The 18,396-nt window shown below is 39.6% G+C and overlaps 1 non-coding gene across 1 annotated transcript; it reads left to right on the forward strand.

Moving 5' to 3' along the window:
• The first annotated feature begins 2,252 nt into the window (after positions 1–2,252).
• LOC145168030 (small nucleolar RNA R71) lies at positions 2,253–2,359 on the forward strand. Its single transcript, XR_013741625.1, has one exon. It is a non-coding gene; the product is annotated as a small nucleolar RNA R71 (small nucleolar RNA).
• The last annotated feature ends 16,037 nt before the right edge of the window (positions 2,360–18,396 follow it).

Here is an 18,396-nt window from a genome sequence, read left to right on the forward strand (position 1 = left end):
ATTGAGTATTTTTACGAAAAACTTACCTTTTTCTTCAAAAATTATACCAATTCATAATTTAAACCCTACACTTTATTTTTCTTGTTTCCTTAAAAAAATTAGATGACTTTGAAGATTATTTATCCTATAATTCAACTAAAAATGCAAAAATGAAAAATGAAAAGAAAAATGCAAACCGAGCTCGGGTTGCATCCCGAGAAACGCTTCCTTTTGTGGGAGTCATGAGCCGAACTCCATGCTGCCTCATGTTGAATCTTTAGGAGTTTCAATCACCAATTGCGCCTTTTGAACCTTCCATCATTTCTTGTATGCTTGCATTCGTCTAAGATAGGCCTTTTAAGAATTCTCTTTTTTACCCTTAGCATTTCCTTCTTCAAGCTTCCTTTTCACCCCCTTATTTTTCACAATAAGCTCATCTTTGTTATATTCTTTTTCTTCCTCATAAGTCTACAACAAATCTTCGTCACTTTCCTCACTAACTAAAGAACTTGGAGTTTTGTAAGCAAAGACTTTAACAACCATCAAAATTGACGCTCTAGTCTTTGTACGCTTAACTTCTTTCATGGCTTTGATTCTCTTTTTCCATTAATTTCTCCAATTCCTCATGGTCATTTACTTCAATCATGTTGAACACTTCATCTCGAGCATAATTAATCTTGAATACATCCTCCACTACAAAGGTTATTTCTTCATCTCCAACTCGCAATGTAAGTTTAGACTCGCGAATGTCTACTAAGGCTCAAGCAATATTGAGTAAAGGGCGTCCAAGGATTATTTGGACATGTTTCTCTTCTTTCATATCTAATACGATAAAATCAATTGGAAAAACAAATTTCCCAATTTTTACCAATATGTCCTCAACTATACCTTGAGGATGAGTCACTGAACGATTATCCATTTGAATAATCATTCTAATAGCCTTTAAATCTGGAAGATTTAGCTTCTGATAGAACGAATAAGGCATCAAATTTATGCTTGCTCCAGAATCGGCTAAAACATATGACTTCCTATTGTTTCCAAATTCACAAGGAAGTGTTGGGCACCCAGGATCTCCCATCTTCTTTGGTATTTCTCCCATAATCACCTTAGAACTCTGTTCCCTTAGGACCACCATATAAGTCTTCTCTAATTGTTCGCGAGTGTTAGTTAAATCTTGAAGAAATTTTGCATATTCGGGAACTTGTGCCAAATATTCAATAAAAAGAGTATAAATAGAAATACCCTTGACTTGCTTCATAAACTTCAGATGTTCTTGTTCCATTGGATGAACTTTAGCTCGAGAAGGAAACAATAGCAGAGGACGACAAGCTTGAACGCAGGAGGAATTTCTCTGTTCAGACCCGTCCCACGCCGTGAGGTGTGAATCCCCACGTCTTGAGATTGAGAATTTAGCAACCCTTTTTTCTTCGACATTCGACTTATTTGAATGTGGTTCGGTCTGCCTTGGTTCTTCTTCTAGGGCTCCTAGGAACTCAAAAATAGTATCTTCTTCAGTATCGATGACCATGACAGACAGTTGTGGCTTCTTATCGGGAATTTGTAGAGAAATTCGTTCATTAACCAGTGTAGTTAATTGACCAAGTTGAGCTTCTATGTTCTGGATCATTATTTGATGATTTCTCAGTAAAACTTGCTGATCTGTCATTAGAATTTGTTGGTCTCTAATTGTCGCATCGGTCTCATCATGTCGTTTTTCCGAAGACTCAATGAATCTAGCTAGCATGGACTCTATATCCACTTTCTTTTCCGATTGTGGTTGCTCTTTTTGGTAAAAGCCTCAGCCAGTTTGCCTAAATGTTTCTTCTTTTTGCTTTTTATATTCATCATATAGCAACCATTCTTTCTTTGGCTTCCTCCAGTCTTCATTGTATTTGTCTTCGCTAGAGTAGCATACTTGAGCTTTCTTATTCCCGTTCTCGTCCAAGTGGCAATCTTTTATCAAATATGGACCATTGCATGTTTCACAACCCACACGAATATCATTTATGGATTGGTCTATCTTTGTCATTCATCGATCCATATTATTTAGCATAGCCAAAACAGTCGCCTTGTCTTCCAAAGTGCCACTCCTAATTCCTTTAGCTCCATCATGTCGAGGATTGTGATCCTCACGTGAATGCTTAGAAAATTCTTCAATTAGCTCCTTGAATTCACCGATATTTTTCTTTGTTAAAGGTCCTTGAGAATCAAGGAGTTGCCTTGTCATCACATTTACCCCATCATAGAAGATTAATACTTCTTACTGCTCATTTAAATCATTTTTGGGACAATTTCTTATTAATCCTTTGTATCGTTCCCATGCTTCGTAGAGTGACTAACCCGATTGTTGTTTGAAGTTTGTTATGGCCTTCTTGAGTTTAGAAACTTTAGAAGGTGGCCAAAAATATTCGAAGAATTGTTCACGCATTTGTGCCCATGTAGTAATTACACCGGGTGGAAGCACCTTCAACCAATCTTTAGCAACTCCTTTAAAGGTGATTCGAAGCATTCTAAACAATATCGTCTCTCGTGGAACATTCGGGATGTTGAAGTAATCAGCTATGTGATTGACTTCATCAAGGTGTTTGTAAGCGTCCTTATGTTCTTTCCCTGAAAAAGGAACTTGCTTACGTGCGGAAAGAATATGCCCTTTAAGCTCAAATGTTGTGCTAGCGAGAATTGCAGGTTGCACTAGACCGGGATCGGTTGCCTCTCAGATTCTTTCCTTGTATGCCTCCATAGACATGTTGGAAATGTTCGCCATCTCGTTTTTTGGCTCGTCTTCGGTTTCGCTCTCTTTTTTTTCTAATTCCAGTTCGGACTCTTATTCGGATTCTTGTGTATTAGGATTCTGCTCAAAGCATTAAACGTTGCTTTTGTCTTTCGAGGAATTACTCGATTCAGCTACATTCTTTCCTTTCTTCTTTCCAAAAACTGATTTTGAAATGTGATTTCTTTGGTGGGTTTGTTTTTGCCTACGCTCTTATCTGTCTTTTTACATAGGGGTGACTATGGATCTTCAGGAGGTGGTATCAAAGGTGTGTTGGATCCACGGGTCATGTACTACTACTATAAAAACAAAAAAAAACATGAAATCGAACAAACACTATATAAAAATGCCTACTGACTGTTCCCCGTGACGTTTTAACCCTACAAAAAGGATTGATTAACCTAAAGCAATTAAATCAAAACTGAACTAGTCGTTCCCTGACAATGGAGCCAAAAACTTGATACGTAGTTATTATACCTATTTGTGAGTTTTACCAACTATTTATCTAACTATTACGCTTTTAGGTAGTGTACCTTTTCATAAATAATATAGCACTAACATTTAGGTATGGAACACAGTCAACGGATTTAATTAACTAATTTAACTACTAAAAATTAACCATAAACAAGCAAAAGTTAATTGGGTTTTTTTTTCTGATTTTGCATGTTTAGACAAACTTAATTAATTAACTATCAAATTCAGTCAATTACTAAAAACACTTCTGTTTAGTTTGAACCCACTTCTCCTCTACGATTCGCTACTAAATATGGATTATTAAAGTTGGTTACCAGATATTATAAATGTTTCACTAATTCATGTAAGATTATGTATGGTCATACACAAGCAAACACATAATCAGCTAGTGATTATTGATGGGGCTATGTAAGATTTATTTAACAAACGCAATTATGGTCATAATTTACGTTCTCCAACACAACTAAATTCAATTACATTAATTACCTATCTAAGATTGGGTCGATCCTAGCTCTAGCAATTCAATGGTCACTAAATCACTAGGTGTCAAGTTCATGTAATTTAATAGTCACTAAGCTGCATAGAACATGAATTCAAGCAATTAAAGTACCAATTATTAGCATGCTAGGTAGTAACAATCAAACACAAGCACATAACCAACTATTAAAATCCATAATTAATTAAATTAATTCATAGAGTTAAAGCTTCATCTAGCTAAAAATAAGCAACCATATTCAGCTACTCATGGTTGAAAAGTCACACAAAAATCCAATTATGAAAGACATGATTAAATGTACCAAACTAAGTGATGATGATAATCTTCAATCTCTATATCTTCAATCAATTCTCCTTCTTTGAATGTTTAGACTTGGTTTCACTGATTAAATTTCCTCCAGAAATCTCTTTCTCATCCCTCCAAGTCTCCAAAAAAAACTCCTTTATTCGTTAGTGCCAAGAATCATATATAGTTTCGTTAAAGCTCTTCTCACTTCATGAAATATAGAAACTCACATCGTGAGCTTGGTTGTTATCTGTCACACCACAAAACCAAGAACGGCGGAAACGTTCTGGGGCGGAGGACGTCATGTACAGTATCATAACAATGCAAAGTAGTAAATAAGCAACAACATCGTACATTGCATTAATAGTATAATTTAATACAAGTGTGTTCTTTAATAGTAATAAGACACCAAAAATGAATAATAAAAATAAAAGACGAGTCTTGAAGATGCTCCGTCTTCTCAAAACCTGATCATCGGTACCTGTCCACTGGTGACCTGAGAATACAAGTTATTTTGAAAGCGTAGATCAGCATTTAAGCTGGTGAGTTCATAAGTATTTAGTGTCAATGTTTGTATTAGTTTGATGAAAATGTTTGTAATTGAACAATGTAAATATTTGTATATGTTTGAAAACTCCTAGAAAATCCTATATTTTCTACTAGTATAAAAAGTAGTCTTCTACCAAGACCCGACTGTATTGTATGTTTGTTCCTTTGTAAAAGTGAATGCTTTTCCCAAGTATGACTATCATTACAAAAATATAGTTTTATATTACCCTTAATGTGAGAAGATCACAATTTGAATATAATGGGAAAATGTATGTGTGTACTACAGTATTATTTGTATTAATCACTGAAGTAATAAGTACCTTAAAACCAATGGTTTAGTTAAGGCAAAACGTGATATGATTGTTACCATACTAATCTGACTATAACATGACGATGAAAGACGTCGGAAGAAATGACATTTGGCACCCGTAGATTTGCAAATCCCACTGTAGCGAACAACAAAGGTGTAGGATAGTCAATCCAGTATAGATCTATAAGCAAACTCACGCTCTCCCTCCAGGAGATTCTGGTTACAAAACGTGAAATAACGAAATGGTCGATGTGTCACGAAGTAGTATCTCACATTATGTTATCTCTGAATCTTGTTATACTATACTTGTTATAGTAATAGTATTCTATGTATAGTATTCTGGATATAATATCCTTTGTATAGTATTCTCCGTTATAGTATTCTCTTTCTAGTATTCTATGTTATAGTATTCTCTGTTATGGTATTCCGTGTCTAGTATTCTCTGTTATAGAATTCTCTGTTATAGTATTCTCTGTTATAGTATTTGTATATGATAGTATTCTCCTAAACTATACCTATTATAGTTTACTAGTAAGTTATGTATATGAATAGATGAATGTATACCTTTGCTACCCAAAGGTACTGAACTGGTTGAATAGAACTTTTATGTCTACATATGTATACATAATATATATCTAATATTTAGAGGACCTTCGGACAACTGGCCGATACCATAAGTCCACATCCAAACAAGGAAAAGGAAATACAGCGAGCTAGCAGTCCTAAGTCCTTTAAACATTATGTATATAACTATACATATATATATATACATGCTTTTGACAGTATATATAAGTTAAAAAGAGGTTTTGTAATACATTTAAAGAGTTTTGAACAATAAATAAATAATGACTTGATGTCAGTTTATAAAACGATTTAATAGTAGTTTGTTTTGAAACACAGTTTGAAGTATATGAAATCCTTGTTTGAAACAAAGATATAAATCACATGTGATTGATCTTATAACTAGCATGTTTTCTAATTGTATTCCCCCATGAAAGCATTTAAAATCATTTAAAAGATAAGTTAAGGGGTATGAACTCACCTGAAGTTAGTGATGCGAATGTAAGATCGGTAAAGGATGCTTAGTGTCAAGTGAAGACTTGAGCACACACGGATCCTATTTAACATATAATGACACATATATGCTTACAATTAGTGTTTATAACAACTAATTATGTAATGGAACAACCTTAGGGACTATAAAACCCTTGAACTGAAGTGTTAAACCACATAGGGTTGCATAAAAGGAGTGTAGGGCCTCATCATAGGAGTTTATGGCCCATATGGTATAACCACATGAGTTTACGGCCAATGGGTAATTTACCCATGAGTTTACGGCGTAAACTCATGGTACTAAGTACCAAGATGTGTTATAAGGTCTTACAAGTAAATATGAAGTGTTCTATGATCAAGTCTAAGCCTTAGGAAGGAATGGTGGCACCATTGCACCACTAACTAGTGTTTACGGCCTAAGGACCTTTTCTCCATGAGTTTATGGTTGTAAACTCATGGTATAATGTACCATTTCAATGTTTAAGGTCCTTAGTTCATGTTAGAAGTGTTCTAGACTTAATCCAAAGGCTTTGGAAGGGATTAGGGCTTATTTGCACCCTTAAATAGAGTTTACGGCCCAAGGAGGTTCCTTGGCCGTAAACTCCCTTTTGATCTTGTTTTCTTGATGATTTCTAGGTGTAAACTAGTTGATTCAAGTATACAACAAGCTAAGACAAGAGTACTTACAATATAGAAGCTTGAAAGGGTGTTTAAGGCTCAAGAACACTAGTGTGTGTTCTTGGTGTTCTTGGTGGAATGAAGAACACTTGAAGATCTATCAAATGAAGAGATTTCATGGATGAAATCATGTACAAACACTAGCTATTGAATTATATCAACTAATCAAGGAAGGAAACACTTACAAAGTTGAAGATCTAGTGAAGAACTCGGATGATACTTGAGAGAGAATGAGTTCTAGGCTAGAAAATGGTAAAAATTACATAAAATGACTAAGTGTCATATTTATCTTAGAGTTTACGGCCGTAAACTCCACGTTATAGCCGTAAACTCCAAGCTCTTGGAGTTTTGAGACTTAAGTGTTGCACAATTAACTCTAGAGTGTACTTCCTATAATTACCTCTGATGTATTTAATATCAAAACACCCAAACTGACTCCAAAACTGCTAAAATTTAGCAAAAGAAACTTTGACTTTGATTGAATGTAAGGTTTGTTATAAGATAGAAATTTCGACTTGTCACATCCTCCCCCCGTTAGAGGGAATTTCATCCCGAAATTAGAGTTAAAGCAAATAAGTAGTTACAAATAACTAAGTAAAAAGATGAGGACATTTCAATTTCATTTGATCCTCGCGCTCCCATGTGAATTCAGGTCCTCGCTTGGTGTTCCAGTGAACCTTCACTATCAGGATACGGCTTTGTTTCGTTTGCTGGACCTCTCGGTCCATGCTCTCTACAGGTTCTTTCACGAAGTTGAGGCTCTCGTTGATCTTGATCTCATCGAGTGGGATTACAATAGTCTCGTCGGACAGACACTTTTTCAAGTTCGATTCGTGGAAAGTAGAATGTACGTTACTGAGTTCAAGCGGTAGATTGAGTTTGTAAGCTATAGGGCCGATTCTGGCAAGAATCTCGAAAGGCCCTACATATCTTGGATTTAGCTTTCCACGCTTTCCGAAGCGTATCAAGCCCTTCCACGGTAAGACTTTCAAAAGAACGCGGTCTCCCACCTGGAATTCCAAAGGTTTCCTTCGCTTGTCTGTGTAGATTTTCTGACGGTCTCTAGAGGCTTTCAATCGTTCACGAATCTGAACGATCTTCTCTGTCGTTTCCTGTATGATTTCCGGACCTGTGAGAGTGCTGTCAGGAACTCATCCTTTAGCTAACTGGGTGTCACCCACCTCAGCCCAGCATAGAGGGGATTTGCACTTTCGGCAATAGAGGGCTTCGAATGGAGCAGCCTTTATGCTCGTGTGGTAACTATTGTTATAGGAAAATCCGACAAGGGGTAAGTGAGTATCCCATGCGTTCCCAAAATCGATCACACAGTGTCACACCCCAAAACCGAGGACGGCGGAATACGTTCTGGGGTGGAGGACGTCATGTACAGTATCATAACAAAGCATAATAGTAAAGACAAACAACAACATCCATTGCATTAAGATAATAATTGTAATACAAACGTGTTCAGTACAAATGTTAGACACCAAAAATACAATCAAAATAAAGTGGAGTCTTATGTGTGCTCCGTCTTCTCAAAGGCTGCATCCGTACCTGTCTACTGATGACCTGAGAATACAAGTTATTTTGAAAACGTTTATCAGCATAAAGCTGGTGAGTTCATAAGTATTTAGTGTCATTTCCTGTATAAAATATTCACAATTATACATTGTAAAAGAAAGTTTCGGTGTTCGAAAATAGTATGAGCCCTAGAAAACCCTATGTTTTCCAGAAAAAGTAGTCTCCACCAAGACCCAATGTTTTGGTTGTTCCTTTGATAACGTACAAGTTTTCCCAGTAGATATTAGTTTGAAAATATAATTTGACTCTATCCATGTATAGTAATGAGAAAAATGTTTTACCCCAACAGTATCACTGTCGGCCATATGTAATGAAATGCAGGCTCCAGGTAGTATTAAATGTACAATACTCCTCAGGGAGTCTGTTGCCTTTAATTCTTAAAGTATTAATTTAAGGTTTGCATATATTGACTCACAACTGAACTGACTCTAGTAGTTGTCATGGCAATAGTAGCATTGAGTAGTATCTCTTAACTATACCCATTATAGTTAAATAGTATTGTTGGTTGCATGTCTTTGATATCCAAAGGCATTGAATTGATATGAAAACTTTTATATCTTACACAAATATATGAGATATATAACTAAGAATTCAACGAGAGTCGGACTAATAACAAAATACCCTAAGCCCACAATCAAATAAAAGAACAGGAAGTAAGGTGAGTTATTAGTCCTAAGTCCTTCAAGTCTTACTTATATAAATATATTGGTGTAGATATGGTTTGGGAATAAAAATAGTTTAAAAGAATTTTTGAAAATAGTTTTATAGTGAATTAACATGAAAATGAATTTGGTAAGCATTTGAAAACAGTTTAATCGGCAATATAGTTGAAAATATAGAAAATCCCTTTTTGGTGGTAAAAATAGTTAATAGTGTAGAAAATCCTTTTGGTTGCAAGTTATAGTTCACATGTGATTGATACAATAACTTAGTTGGTTCAACTTGTATTCCCCCCCCCCCCTATAAAACAGTTAAAAACATTTAAAAAGGTTCATTTAGGGGTATGAACTCACCTGTAGTGAGTGAAGTGGATGGAAACGCCGTGTAGGATGCTAGGTGTCAAGTGAGGACTTGAACACACACACGGATCCTATGTAACATGTAGTGATGTATAAAGATTCTAATTAGTTGTGTAATCACTAATTAAGTGAGTAAAGGCACTTTAATGTATGAAAACACTTTGTTTCAAGTGTTAGGAGTGCTAAAGGTTGCATCTAAGGAGTGTATGGCCTCACTATGGAGTTTACACTTCACTTGGCCACACTTAAGTGTGTTTACGGTTGGGAGACCATTTCCCCCATGAGTTTATGGCCGTAAACTCATGGAAATGGCGAGTTTGGGTGTCTAAAGGTCTCATGCATCACAAGGAAGGCTTCTTGGATCAATTCGAAGGCTTAGGAAGTGATTAGGGTTCAAATGGGTACTCCCTTGGAGTTTACGGTCCTTGGACCACTCCTTGGGAGTTTACGGTCATAAACTCTAGGAGTTTATGGTCGTAAACTCTAGGGTTTACGGCCGTAAACCCTTGACCACTTCGACCATTTCATGTTTTAGGGTCCTAAGCTCATTTACACTAATTTCTAATTCATCAAAGAAGCTAAGGAAGGGTTTAGGGGCATCAAAACACCATTTGAGGTGTTTACGGTTTTGGGTTTACGGTTTTTGAATGTTCAAGAACCGTAAACTCAAGTTTATGGCCAAAGAGTCATGATCTTGGGTTCCTTTGTCCATGCATGCAAGCATCTAAGCTATATCTAAGCATTAGAGAAGGTTTGGAAGTGTTTTGGGGCATCAAAACCCTCACATAGGAGTTCACGGTTTTGGGAGGCTTCCAAAACCGTAAACACATGCATGTTGGGGCATTTGGATGATCCAACTCGAAATAAGATGAATACTAAGCTAGAAGATTCAAGTTAGGAAGATTACCTTTGATTTTTGAGGCTTGAAAGTGGTGATCTTTGGCCAAACCCGATTTTTAGAGAGAGAAAGTAGAGAGAGAAAGCTCCAAGGTGGGAAAAGGCTCTAAAGGTGGACACTCCTCCTTTATATATGGCTGCCTAGTGGGGACCCACCATACACTGTCGTTTAAACGGAGCTAATTGTTTTTACCCGGTAAACTAACCGTAACCCGACTTAGTAGTTTTTATTCCGTCATTATATATTATTTATTTTAATAACTCAAAATGAATTATTTTAATAAATAAAGGTTAACGGAAAATTTTAATAGAACTAACTTTTATTAACGGAAACGGGTTACAGTGACGGAGTAAATTTCGGGTTGTCACATCATCCCCCCGTTAGAGGGAATTTCGTCCCGAAATTCGGAATTCAAGCAGTTACGTGTTTACAACACAACTAAGCAAAGAGATGAGGATAGTTAAGTTTCATTTGATCCTCGTGCTCCCATGTGAACTCTGGTCCTCGCTTGGCGTTCCAACGAACCTTCACAATCGGGATGCGGCTTTGCTTCGTTCGTTTGACCTCTCGGTCCATGATCTCCACAGGTTCTTCCACGAAGTTCAGGCTCTCATTGACCTCGATTTCCTCGAGTGGAATAATGAGAGTCTCATCGGATAGGCACTTTTTCAAGTTCGAGACGTGGAAGGTAGGATGCACATTACTAAGTTCGCGGGGTAGATTGAGTTTGTAAGCTACGGGGCCGATTCTAGCGAGAATCTCAAAAGGCCCTATGTACCTTGGATTCAGCTTTCCGCGCTTTCCGAAGCGTATCAAGCCTTTCCAGGGTGAGACTTTCAAAAGGACTCGGTCTCCCACCTGGAATTCCAAGGGTTTCCTCCGTTTGTCTGCGTAGCTTTTCTGTCGGTCTCTTGAGGCTTTAAGTCATGCTCGGATTTGTACGATCTTTCCGGTGGTTTCGCGGATGATTTCTGGACCGGTGAGAGTGCTGTCAGGAACTCGTCCCTTAGCTAATTGAGTGTCGCCTACCTCGGCCCAGCACAGAGGGGATCTGCACTTCCGGCCGTATAGGGCTTCGAACGGGGCAGCTTTGATGCTTGTGTGATAACTGTTGTTGTAGGAAAACTCGACTAGGGGTAAGTGGGTATCCCACGCCTTACCAAAGTCGATTACACAGGCTCGCAGCATATCCTCCAAGGTTTGAATAGTTCTCTCACTCTGTCCATCGGTTTAAGGATGGTAAGCTGTGCTCATATCCAGCTTAGTTCCAAGAGCCTTCTGTAGTGACTGCCAGAACCTCGAGGTGAACCTGCTATCCCGATCGGAAATAATGGACACAGGTACACCGTGCAGTCGGACTACCTCTTGGATGTAAATTCGCGTAAGTCTCTCCATTTTGAAGTTTTCCTTGATAGGAAGGAAGTGGGCGGATTTGGTTAGCCGGTCGACAATTACCCAAATGGTGTCGTACCCACTCGGAGATTTGGGCAATTTGGTAATGAAATCCATAGTAATTCTCTCCCACTTCCATTCAGGTATCTCTGGCTGTTGGAGAAGACCCGAGGGTTTCTGGTATTCGACCTTCACCTTAGCGCAAGTAAGGCACTTATTCACGAAGGTAGCGATTTCCGCTTTCATGTTAGGCCACCAGTACGATTTCTTGAGATCCAGGTACATCTTATCTGAACCTGGGTGAATGGAATATCGAGTGTTGTGCGCTTCTTTCATGACCAAGTCTCTGAAGCCACCGTGTCGCGGTGTCCAGATCCGGTCCATGAGGTAATAAGCTCCGTCATCCTTGACTACCAGATTCTTATCCATTCCTCGCAGGGACTCTCCCGCCACATTTTCCGGTTTCAAAGCTTCAAGCTGTGCTCCCTTAATTTGTGCGGGTAGATGCGAATGGATAGTCATGGTTAGGGACTTGACTCTTCGCCCAGAATATTCCTTCCGACTTAGGGCGTCTGCTACTACATTGGCTTTACCCGGGTGGTAACGAATTTCACATTCGTAGTCATTGAGTAGCTCGACCCACCGTCGTTGTCTCATGTTGAGCTCCTTCTGGTTGAAGATGTGCTGGAGGCTTTTGTGGTCGGTATAGATGGTGCTCTTTGTACCATACAGATAGTGTCTCCATATCTTTAGGGCGAACACGACCGCTCCTAGCTCGAGGTCGTGCGTGGTGTAGTTGACTTCGTGTGTCTTCAGCTGCCTTGAGGCGTAGGCGATGACCTTACCTCGTTGCATCAGAACACAGTCGACCCCCTGATTGGATGCATCGCAATATACTACGAAGTCTTCTGCCCCTTCGGGGAGGGACAGTATCGGCGCGGTGCACAAGGCTCGCTTCAGGGTTTGGAATGCCTTTTCTTGTTTCTCTTCCCAGTCAAAGGCCACGCCTTTCTGGGTCAATGCCGTAAGAGGCTTCGCAATCCGAGAGAAATTCTGGATGAATCTTCGGTAGTAGCCAGCGAGGCCTAGAAATTGGCGAATTTCTGTAGGCGTCTTCGGTGCTGACCAGTTCTCAATAGCTTTAATCTTGGATGGGTCCACATGGATTCCTTCTTTGCTAACCACGTGTCCTAAGAATTCGACTCTTCGGATCCAAAATTCGCACTTTGAGAACTTTGCGTAAAGCTTCTCCGATCGTAGAGTTTCCAGGACCTGTGGCAGATGATCGCTATGCTCTTCCTCACTTCTAGAGTAGATAAGTATATCATCAATGAAGACGATGACGAACTGATCCAAGTAAGGACGGCATACTCTATTCATCAAGTCCATGAAGACTGCGGGCGCATTGGTCAGTCCGAACGGCATCACTACGAACTCGTAGTGCCCGTAACGAGTCCGGAAGGCTGTCTTCGGAACATCCTCCTCGAGCACTCGCAACTGGTGATACCCAGACCTTAGATCAATTTTGGAAAAGTAACTCGCCCCTTGCAGTTGATCAAATAAATCGTCTATACGAGGAAGGGGATAACGGTTCTTGATTGTCAGCTTGTTGAGTTCTCTGTAGTCGATGCACATGCGGAACGATCCGTCTTTCTTCTTTACGAACAAGACTGGTGCTCCCCAGGGTGAGAAGCTTGGTCTTATAAAGCCCTTGCTGAGCAGTTCGTTAAGTTGGCCGGATAGTTCTTGCATTTCAGCAGGCGCTAGACGATAGGGCGATTTAGCTACGGGGGTAGCTCCTGGAATTAAATCGATTCTGAACTCGACTTGACGTTTGGGAGGTAAACCTGGAAGTTCCTCTGGAAAGATGTCAGGGAAGTCGCACACGACGGGGAAATCCTTGAGTTCTTTCGTTTTCTGGTTCGCGTCGACAACATGTGCAAGGAATGCGCGATATTCCTTGCGCAAGTATTTCTGAGCTTGAATGCTCGAGATGATGCGAAGGCTCGTACTGGGTTTGTCTCCGTAGATCATCAATGTTTCATTGTTGGGCAAGTTCAAATGGATGGCCTTGTCGAAACACAGGATGTCGGTATGATGGAGACTCAACCAGTCCATGCCTATGATGACATCAAAGCTCTTGATCGCTAGTGGTATGAGATCGATAGGAAACGAATGATTACCTAGCGTGAGGGTACAACCTATGTAGATTTCGTTGGAAATTTCCGTCTTGCCGTTAGCCATTTCTACGACGAAGGTTTCTTTCAGTGATTGCGGTGATTGTTTGAGTAAGTGTTTAAAGTTTTGATTTACGAAACTTCTTTCTGCCCCACTATCGAATAGGATACAAGCATAAGAGTTATCAAGAAGGAACGTACCCGTGACTACGGTGGGGTCTGCTACAGCCTCATTATGGCCAATAGCAAGTAGTCTACCTGCTCCTCCCGCGTTTCCAGCCTTTGGACAGTCCCTTTTGAAATGTCCGACTTCGCCAAAGCCATAGCAGGCCTGGCTTGCTCCCGAACTGGTAACTTGGGAAATAGGTTTGGGAGGTGCTCTGCAGAACCGAATGGTGTGGCCCTTCCGGTCGCAATTGGTGCAGTGCATTTCACGGCAGGGGCCGTTATGATGGAAGGCGCACTTATCGCACTTGGGTAGATTCCCCGCATATGTTTTGGCAGGCACAGGGGCAGTAGGAGTAGTGGCAGCATGGACAGCCACTATTTGTTGGTTACTGGAAGAGGATTTGACTGATCTACCCTTCTTTCGATCTCCCCGTTTTCTCTTGTTGTCGGAGGCATGAGTTGGAGCAGTAGTGATGGTTGTAGTTGTCGATGGAGCACGGGGAACTTCATGATCGATAAGCATTTGGGCCAACTCCTTGGCACTTTCAAAGGTCGTTGGTCTTGATGATAGAACGTTCCCACGATACGGAGGCACTAGGCCCCCGATGTATCACTCAATCTTATTGGCTTCCGAGGGGATCATGTTAGGGCATAGGGCTACCAGCTCGTAGTACCGGGTTGTGTAAGCTACTATATCGGAACCCTGCATTTTGAGATTCCAGAGTTCCTCCTCCAATTTCTGAATTTCTCCCTTTGGGCAGTACTCTGACATCATTAGGTCTTTCAGTGTATCCCAACCCATGGCGTTAGCTGCTACCAGGGAGAGGGCTTTGACATGGCCATTCCACCATGTTAGGGCCCTTTGGGTAAGGGTATAAGTAGCAAACTTTATCTTGCTCCCTTCGGGGTAGGAGCACATTTCGAATACTGCTTCGGTTCTTTCGAACCATTGAGTTAGGGCGAGGATTCCCCCAGTCCCGTTGAAGTAGGTAGGCTTGCAACTGATGAAATCTTTGTAGGTGCATTCCCGAGCACGGGGGTGGGTTTCACCCTGGCTTGAGTTAGTGCCTAGTCCACCTCCACTGGCACCACCGGAATTGACTTGCGCCAGAGCGGCGGTCACGGCTGCAGTCACAGCTGTTTGGAACAACACCGGGTCGAACTGCTGAGGAACCGGCGGTGTAGGTGGTGGTGGTGGAGCTTGAGTTGCGGGAGTTCTCCTGGTTGGACGCTTGCGAGGCGGCATCTTGTACTGAAAGATTACGAAAATGATAACAATAGTGAGAATTTGTTTGTAAACATGATAAGAGTGTTTCTTGGGCTAACTCTCTATAGTTTAACAAACAATGGGAAATGTACTGCTAGGTTAGGGACACCCAAAAGTACAACTTCACTATCGATTAAATACTGCCAATATTACTGGTATTACTGATGTATAATGAGTTCGGGAAAGGAAATGACCTAGCAGGAGGTCTTACATCAAACCAGCAAGGAAAATGTTGGCAGTTTAGTAGTCTAGCTAGAGTACTTCCAAAGTTAGGAATGTTTACAGGCATGTACTCTATTGACTATAGAAAGGAGGCTATTCCTTAAAAGAGAGGGATGAGTTGGCATCTTTTACTGGCGACGGGGATCCTTTGGGGCAAACCCTAAGATCAGCCAGTTGGCGCACAACTCCCTGAAGATGTCGCTCGTGCGTCCTCTGACGTGCTCGGAGTTTCATGACTTCCGCTCGGGATGCGGTTATGCCATCTACGCGAGAATAGGGAAAGAAAAGTTGATAGGCGTGCTAATCTAGGATACTTATAAGATGATCGTTATTAGTCGACCCAATACTTTCATAGTGCATACCAATTACATGTAATCAAAGCAGAATAGACTTTCGAATAAGTGACCCTAACTCCAAGCCCACAATCAAACAAGAACAGGAAATGAAGCAAAGGTCACAGATTCTAAGTCTATAACGCCTTAGTCACATGTAACAGTGGTGTATCCACCTAGCAACTATTGCCCTACTAGTAACAACCCTTTTAGTTCTCACATATGTTGTAACTAGAATGCATAATACTCCTATAGTATTCTTGTTCTGATGTTCTTGTAGTAGTATTGGTAAGTTTTAGACTTGTTGCAACACCACAACCATTCTTAGGCACATGCTAGCCACTCCTAGGAAAATGTAGTTGATCAGGCTACATCCGCCTAGTTTTGGCCATATGTCTCTAAGCCTAACTGTGCTGTTCAACAATCTTAATACTTTTGTTCTGTTCTAGTATGATACTGACCCTTTGTATGAATGAATGTATATATATACTTAATTAAATATTTTATTATTTAAAAGTATATATTCTTGTTCAGAGTGTTTTAGTCCCGATGTGTTTATAGTTTGTATATCTTTTATGGGTTGATATACTTGATTCACTATAAACAGTGCTCTGATACCAATCTGTCACACCCCAAAACCGAGGATGGCGGAATACGTTCTGGGGTGGAGGACGTCATGTACAGTATCATAACAAAGCATAATAGTAAAGACAAGCAACAACATCCATTGCATTAAGATAATAATTGTAATACAAACGTGTTCAGTACAAATGTTAGACACCAAAAATACAATCAAAATAAAGTGGAGTCTTATGTATGCTCCGTCTTCTCAAAGGCTGCATCCGTACCTGTCTACTGATGACCTGAGAATACAAGTTATTTTGAAAACGTTTATCAGCATAAAGCTGGTGAGTTCATAAGTATTTAGTGTCATTTCCTGTATAAAATATTCACAATTATACATTGTAAAAGAAAGTTTCGGTGTTCGAAAATAGTATGAGCCCTAGAAAACCCTATGTTTTCCAGAAAAAGTAGTCTCCACCAAGACCCAATGTTTTGGTTGTTCCTTTGATAACGTACAAGTTTTCCCAGTAGATATTAGTTTGAAAATATAATTTGACTCTATCCATGTATAGTAATGAGAAAAATGTTTTACCCCAACAGTATCACTGTCGGCCATATGTAATGAAATGCAGGCTCCAGGTAGTATTAAATGTACAATACTCCTCAGGGAGTCTGTTGCCTTTAATTCTTAAAGTATTAATTTAAGGTTTGAATGTGAACTCGTACGTAACCATGCTGATTGACGATCGAATCCCTTTGACCCTCCGAGTCATATGTAGATGTGACATTTTGTCACCCCTGGGCCTAGACGGCTCGGACTGTAGCTAGCAGTCGGGATGTGGGAGTGTCTGTCCCGTATAGATCTATACGCATGCCCGCTCTCCCTCCAGGAGACTCTGGTTACGCGGTGATAGCACAAAGATGTGTCGTATCGAGAAATAGTATGTCACATTCTGTTTTAGTAAGTTCTCTTGTATAGTATGTAGTGTTCTCTTTGTATAGTATATAATGTCCTCCTTGTATAGTATATAGTGTTCTCTTGTATAGTATATAGTGTTCTCTTGTATAGTATATAGTGCTCTCTTGTATAGTAATAGCGTATATTGACTCACAACTGAACTGACTCTAGTAGTTGTCATGGCAATAGTAGCATTGAGTAGTATCTCTTAACTATACCCATTATAGTTAAATAGTATTGTTGGTTGCATGTCTTTGATATCCAAAGGCATTGAACTGATATGAAAACTTTTATATCTTACACAAATATATGAGATATATAACTAAAAATTCAACGAGAGTCGGACTAATAACAAAATACCCTAAGCCCACAATCAAACAAGAACAGGAAGTAAGGTGAGTTATTAGTCATAAGTCCTTCAAGTCTTACTTATATAAATATATTGGTGTAGATATGGTTTGGGAATAAAAATAGTTTAAAAGAATTTTTGAAAATAGTTTTATAGTGAATTAACATGAAAATGAATTTGGTAAGCATTTGAAAACAGTTTAATCGGCAATATAGTTGAAAATATAGAAAATCCCTTTTTGGTGGTAAAAACAGTTAATAGTGTAGAAAATCCTTTTGGTTGCAAGTTATAGTTCACATGTGATTGATACAATAACTTAGTTGGTTCAACTTGTATTCCCCCCCATAAAACAGTTAAAAACATTTAAAAAGGTTCATTTAGGGGTATGAACTCACCTGTAGTGAGTGAAGTGGATGGAAACGCCGTGTAGGATGCTAGGTGTCAAGTGAGGACTTGAACACACACACGGATCCTATGTAACATGTAGTGATGTATAAAGATTCTAATTAGTTGTGTAATCACTAATTAAGTGAGTAAAGGCACTTTAATGTATGAAAACACTTTGTTTCAAGTGTTAGGAGTGCTAAAGGTTGCATCTAAGGAGTGTATGGCCTCACTATGGAGTTTACACTTCACTTGGCCACACTTAAGTGTGTTTACGGTTGGGAGACCATTTCCCCCATGAGTTTACGGCCGTAAACTCATGGAAATGGCGAGTTTGGGTGTCTAAAGGTCTCATGCATCACAAGGAAGGCTTCTTGGATCAATTCGAAGGCTTGGGAAGTGATTAGGGTTCAAATGGGTACTCCCTTGGAGTTTACGGTCCTTGGACCACTCCTTGGGAGTTTACGGTCGTAAACTCTAGGAGTTTATGG

This window comes from Lactuca virosa, chromosome 3, assembly GCF_052849685.1.
Source record: "Lactuca virosa cultivar CGN04683 chromosome 3, Lactuca_virosa_CGN04683_v6, whole genome shotgun sequence".
In the NCBI taxonomy this organism is placed as follows: domain Eukaryota; kingdom Viridiplantae; phylum Streptophyta; class Magnoliopsida; order Asterales; family Asteraceae; genus Lactuca; species Lactuca virosa.